Source organism: Geospiza fortis, unplaced genomic scaffold (genome assembly GCF_000277835.1).
Source record: "Geospiza fortis unplaced genomic scaffold, GeoFor_1.0 scaffold55, whole genome shotgun sequence".
NCBI lineage: Eukaryota > Metazoa > Chordata > Aves > Passeriformes > Thraupidae > Geospiza > Geospiza fortis.
Window position 1 is genome coordinate 10647547 of NW_005054308.1, and position 6396 is coordinate 10653942.

Genomic DNA, 6396 nt, shown 5'->3' on the forward strand with positions numbered 1-6396 from the left:
CCCTTCTCCCTTTGCTGTGGTTTTGCTGAATGTGAAGGATTCCTGTCTGCTTTTCCTGTCAGTGGGTGGTGATGCCAGGAAAGCCCTGCTGGGCACCCCTGCGGGCACATCTGGCTCCTTCCTCTCCATGCCAGGGAGCACTGGGGTGTCCCTGGGGTGTCCCTGCAGCGCAGCAGGGCTGGGGCCAGCTGGGACACTCCTTTCCCATGCCCTGCTCCAATGTGGACATCACCCAGGTGGAAATCCCTGCTCCACCAGGTGGGCTCACCCAGAGCCAGGCTGAGCTGCTCCTGCTCTCTGCTGGGGGCTGAACCACAAAATCCATCCCAAGCCCATTCCTGCAGCCCCACGAGGCCAGAGCAGCGCCAAGACAAAAGGGGACAACACCCAAAGGGCCACTGGGAGCTGGAAAAGCCACCAGCTGCAGCTGCAGCCAGCGCCCAGCAGCCACAGAGAGGGCACAGAACAATCCAGAAGCCACCAAAAGCCTCTTGGCTGCCCCAGAGCAGCACAAATGTCAAAAGCTGGCCTGACATGGCAAGTATGCTGTAGGTGGAAGTGAAATAATTCCCTCTCTGTAAGAGAAGGCTCCAAGCTTGCCAATTTTCCCTCACGGACAAGGACACCATTGAGAGACTTCAAATATAATAAACCTTTTCTGCCCCCCTTTTCTGGACAAAATAACCTACAGAGAAAAATGTTTGAAATCTGAAATGAAAAAAGGCTGTCCCCATAAGGGGCGGGTGGGGGGGAAGAAGATGCAGGGCAGGAAACAAGGAACACAAAGTTTAGGGAGTTTCAGAGTAAGAAAACTTTATGGAGGACAAAGTCAATACTCCTGGCGAAGTGCAGGGCTCCCTGCTGCTCTTAAGGAAACTGGGGATGAGTTCTCCACATTTAAATCACTGCAAGATGACAAAATGTTTCCTTGGACTGCCCCCCACAGATGGCAGAACTCTTCCCATCCCGACTGCAATTTTGGCAGCACAAATTGAAACTCCTTTGAGCTCAACCAAATGGTTTTGATGTTGCAAAGAGCTCATTGTGCTGCTTGAGAGCTGTGAGTGGGATCCCTTTTCTCACCAAGTTATCAGCATTTAGAGGCCACCGAGTTCACTTTGTTGCGGGATGGGAAGCAAAACTCCAAGAATCATTTCAGATATAAATAGCAAAAAGGAAGAAGTTGCTGCTTCAGTGGGAAGATTCCCCAAGTGCCCTGTGTCAGCATCTGAGAGAGATGATGCATCTCAGAGGGCAAAGCTCACTGGGAGGGCTGGAGTTTGACCCAGGACAAGTTTCCTGGTGGCTTTTATGGAGTCAGCAGTTCCAGCACAGCCCCAGAGCCTCACCTGGCCACGAGGACAACGCACTGAAGGGGTGGCAAAGGGCTTGATGAGTTTTCCATTCCTGCCTGGCATCTCCCTAGAAACAACAACCCCTTGTCCTAATCCCCAAATTCCCAGCACAGGGTGCCTGGATCCACCACACAGCCTGAGTGCTGCTGGTTAACAGTTCCAGTGAGGGCTTTGAAGTCAATGGATCACTCCAGGCCATGAGGTCTGCAAAAGGACATCCCTCCCTCCCTCCAAATGACAACTTTCAGGCTATATCTGAAACTGAATAAAGTTTAAACCTGCAAGCTATCCCTCCTTGCTGAAGTTGGGTTTCCAGGCGCTGTCTCCTATCCATAGGGAGTTCATAAATATTCCTGTCTATGCAAACTCTGCTCCTTAGCATTCCCTGGGAGTTCCAGCCAAGTGGGAACGTGGCTTATTGCAATTCAGTCCTAAACAAAGTTTTCAGGTGCTTTGAAAACTGATTTGCCTACAAGGCTTCTTGTCTGCTCTGCTTTTCTCTCCATGAAGCTCTGGCCTCACATTCCAGCCCTGCACTGGGACTCAGCACCCAGCACTCATTCCCAAGTGCCATTTACCCCCAGGGAAACTTTAGGCAAATCCCTGTCTGTGCCTTCACTCTCAGAGCCAGGATAATGACACCAGGCCTTTTCTAAAGCGTTCCAGGGTGTGCAGATGACAAGGCTGTGCAATCACAAGGAATTATTACAGCCTCAATAACCTCTTCATGCAACGTTATCCTGTGCAAAGGGTGTCAGACAAAGGTTCCTGTTCTCCTGTGGGCTGTCATGTTGGTACCTGCAGGAGTGCTCCTGAACTCAGCTGGGCTGTGGCAATTTGCCTGATACAGAAATCATTTTGGGGGTTGCTAAAAATCATTTGGTTTCCCTCTGTTTTAAGGGAAACCCCCCAGTTTTACCCAGAATAGGATTTAGGGTCACTTGCCAGGAGGCTGAATGCTGAAGCTCACGTTCACAGCACAGAGGGGCTCATGGAACCTGCTGCCCAGATTTCCAGCAGAAGAAGATTTAGACCTCCAGGCCTTTGGGAATGGCCAGGCAGAGAGAAGGGAAGGAGATGTGACCCAGAGATCTGACCCAAAATATTCTCTCCAGGCCTTTGGGAATGGCCAGGCAGAAAGAAGGGAAGGAGATAACCAGAGATCTGACCCAAAACATTCCCTCCAGGTCTTTGGGAATGGCCAGGCAGAGAGAAGGGAAGGAGATGTCACCCAGAGATCTGACCCAGAGCATCCCAGCTGGCAGAGACACGGCCCCAAAGCTGGAGCAGGAGTGACCACCCACTTCAATTGTGCTGCTCTGAACAGCAAACTGCTGACCCTGGACATGCAGCAAAGCACCAAAAAGCCACAGGGCTGCATCACTTTTTCCACTTCGCAGCTCTGGCCAAGCTGAGGAGCTGCCCCTGGGGACAGGGAGGGGACCCTGCGATGTCCCTGCTGCATTCCCAGGGCCAGGCAATGCCCTGCTGCTATGTGCCCACAGCTGCTCCTCTCCTACCCACCCTGCTCGAGCTCCTGGGGGTGTTTTGCAGTTCTGCCCGAATTCTGGACTGGTAGGAATTTGGAAACCGGTCCAGCCAACCCCACCCCCAGAGCGCTGCTCCCAGCGGGGCTGTCCCTGCAGCAGCTCCCCAGCCCCGCGTGTCCCAGGGAGCTGCCAGATCCCGCAGGGATTGGGGTTGATGTTCCTGCAGCTGGGGCAAGGGGGAAGGGGAGGGATTGTTGTTCCTCTGGTGAGCTGTTTAGCAGAGTTTGGGATCTCTTTGTTTCCCTGGGCTTTCCCTCGGCCGCGCTCGAGTCCGGCCAGCTCAAACAACAAAGTTCAAGAACTTCTGGGGGAAGTTTGGTACAAAGCTCCAGGAGCAGGAGGCCAAGTAGGAAGGGCTGCGGCTCTGCTGCCAAGTGGAGCTTTAAAGGGACACAAAGAGCCACGGGATTCCTCAGGGACTGAGGGCTGAGCAGCCTGGAGAGCCTTGCTCTGGTCCAGAATTCACACAAACAGATCCCCACCGGCATCCAGCCAAGCTCAGGCTGCTCACCCTGCAAGACACCCCTGCAAGTTGTGATAACCTCCCTCTGCTAAGGAAAGCTGTGGGGAATCTGAGCCTGCTACCAGCTCCCTTTTCTGTTTGTTCCAAAGAAAAGGTATTGCCAGCCTCAGAGGCTGCAGATGCTTTACATAGCCCAGCAGTCGAGTGCATGGGATAATGAACATTTCTTTATGCTACAGGATTTTCAAGAATGCCCAAATCTCCAGTCAACATCCATATCAAAGGGGAGCAATCCCAAAAGTCCCTGGCTGAGCAGGTCAGGGCCTGCCCACAGCAAATGCAAAGGGCTTTTCTAAGGCGAGTACAAAGAGCAGCACGGAGCTGGAGTGTCTGTGCCAGCTGTAGGAGTCTGGACCCACACAGGAGAAACCCTAAGCTGATTAAATGAGCCATTCCCCAAAAGGCCCAGGCAGGCAGGGTTACCTGCACGGAGCAGCAACCCCTGCTTTGATCTCCAGGAAAAGGCTGTTTATTCAAAACCCCCTTTTGCCATGGCAACCGTGGGGCAGGGAGAAGCAGGAAAGGGGGAGACAACTCCCCAGGGCTTCCCTAGAAAAGCTGTCCCACCACCAGCACAGTGCTTCGACACCAAATGATATTTTAATGGGTTTCTGGAGGTTCCCTCAGCACCTCAGGCTCCTGGGTTTACTGCCATCCTGCTGGGCTGGCTGGGCACAGCCACCAAGCCCTGGGAGCAGAGGTTTCCTGCAGGAAAGGCCAGGTTCTCCACAGCAAACCAAACTCTCCTCCCCTCTGCCTTATCACTGCTCTGGCTGCGGGAGTGGACACTGGGAGCTGCAGAGGGCCTCAGCAGCAGCAGCACATCAAAAGTTCCTCCCTTCCTCTGAGGTCTCAGCCTGGCTTTTTGTTGTTGTTTTGGAAGGGGGAAAAAAAGACTCCCAAACACGCAGCCCTCGAGAGGGACACAAAACACAAGAGCTGTTGTGTTCCTTTCCCATGCTGTAATAATTATCAGTGAAAATTCTGTTCAAAGCAAGCAAACCCCCCTCTCAGCCCCATTGCTAAGCCACAAATAACTTTAAAAAGTCCATTTTAAAAGCTGTGTTCTATTGGGTGAGGGGGATTTGCTTCTATGCTTCCAAGTCCTGCATCACAGTGCAGGAAAAGAGAATTTAAAATGTGTCCCAGCCACAAGGACTCAAACCAAACTCTTTAAAAGAAAGCATGAGAATCTCAGCTTTCATTCGGTGCCCCCATTTCCAGCAGCCAGGATTTATGCAAAAGAACATGAAATGCCACGGGGCTTGTAATAAAAATAAAATAAAATCCTGAAAGCTCCCACCAGGGCAGTTCTGCAGCTTCCCTGGGCTGTTTTCAAGCAGCACAGGATTTCTTGGCCTCTGCCACGAGCAAAGAAAAGGAGGTGGAGGGGGATGGAACGAGATAGGAGCTGCTGGCAGGGCACAGCCTCTCTGCTGAGCATTTGAATGCCAAGAAAGTTCATGCTGGATGCTGTTATCCCACCAGATTTATTCCTGGGAACTCACTGGGGTTCTCCCAACCCTTGCTCACAGTGGGCTTTGCTCCATCCCACACAAGAACTGGGGTTTTCCTCCTCTTACACTTAACACCAACCAGGTATAAAACCCAGAGGAACTCTCTGGTTTGCGCTTTCCTTGCAGTGCCGTGGATTTGTGAGCAGCTGCAGGAGGATGAGCCACTTTCCCCTCGCACAGAAAGGGCTTTTGCTCCATAAATATTTCATTTCATGTCTCCTCCTGGCTGCTGGAGCACAAAGAGGAGCCTGGCAGAGGAATCAGGGGGACCTGACCCAGCTCAGGGCGAGCAGAGGGCTCCTCACACATCTCCCTTGTGAAGCCAAGGAAAGAACAGCCAGAGTGATTTAGGAAGAGCCCCTCTCAGGCTGAGCCTGCCCGTGAATTATTCAAGAGCCAAAGAGCTGCTGCCACCCAGGAGCTTGGGCACATCTGGAGCTGCTCACTTGGAATATTCTCTTTGCATGCTGGGCTGTGAGGAGCAAGGAAGCCACGGAGGGCTCCTGACCAGACAGGCACCCCCAGGGGTTTTATCCAGAGCCACTCTGAGAATCCAGGCACCCACCATGCAAATGATGCAGGAAAATGCTGCTTCAAACAACTGCACAGACAGAAACCAGGATGGGATGTGGGCAGAGCAAGAAAAGCTGCTGTTTATATTTGGATGCAAATTTTCCCCAGCAGCACTGGTCACCAAGCAGAGGAAGGTTTTGACTTCAGGGAAAATCTGGTAGGGACTAAAAGCCTTGCAGAAATAAAACAGCCTGGCTTAATGACTCCCCTCCAAGCCAGGAAAACAGTGGAGCATTAATAAAACCAGCCTGAGCGCTGAAATGCAAATGCTACTCCAAAAATGAAATAAAGAGAAGGAGCCTGCTCCCAGAACAATGCTGGGGCTGCAGGGTGGGTTTGACAGGACCCCAGACCCTGCCCTGGTGGGGAGCCCCAGGCAGGAGGCTCCTGTGGCAGGGTTTAAGCTCAGCAGGTCACCAAGCCCTCCCTGCACAAAGGAACTCTGCAACCCCTTTTCCTCCAGGCAGGAAGGAAGGCAAAGCTTCCCATGGCAGGGAGGGGCTGACATTTCAGAGAGGAGCAGGGCCCACCAGGAGGGTGCAGGGAGGTGAAGCCAGGAGAGGGTGGCAGGTGCAGCAGCCTCATCTCTCACCCCGGCTCAGGCTGTGTTTGCCTTTTTACTTTAGCCCAGATTAATCCTGCTGCACTCGCAACCCATCCAAATCCCAATCCTAGGAGGGATGTTTGTCCTTCCCTTCCTTACAGAGTACATATTTACCTTGTGCTTTCACATACCAGGGCTCAGACTCCATCCAAAATACCAAGGGGACAACTCGGCTCCCTCGAGAGCAGAAACACTCCAGCACTCCAAGCTGGGTGTCCCACAGGGCTCAGGGGCTTCAGCCACAGATTTTTAACAAAGAAAACACTGCTGACAA

At 52.6% G+C, this 6396-nt stretch overlaps 1 protein-coding gene across 1 annotated transcript in view; it reads right to left on the reverse strand.

Annotated features, from left to right (window-relative positions):
- STK10 (serine/threonine kinase 10) overlaps positions 1-6396 on the reverse strand; it is a 46542-nt gene that overhangs the window by 21880 nt on the left and 18266 nt on the right. The window lies entirely within an intron of this gene.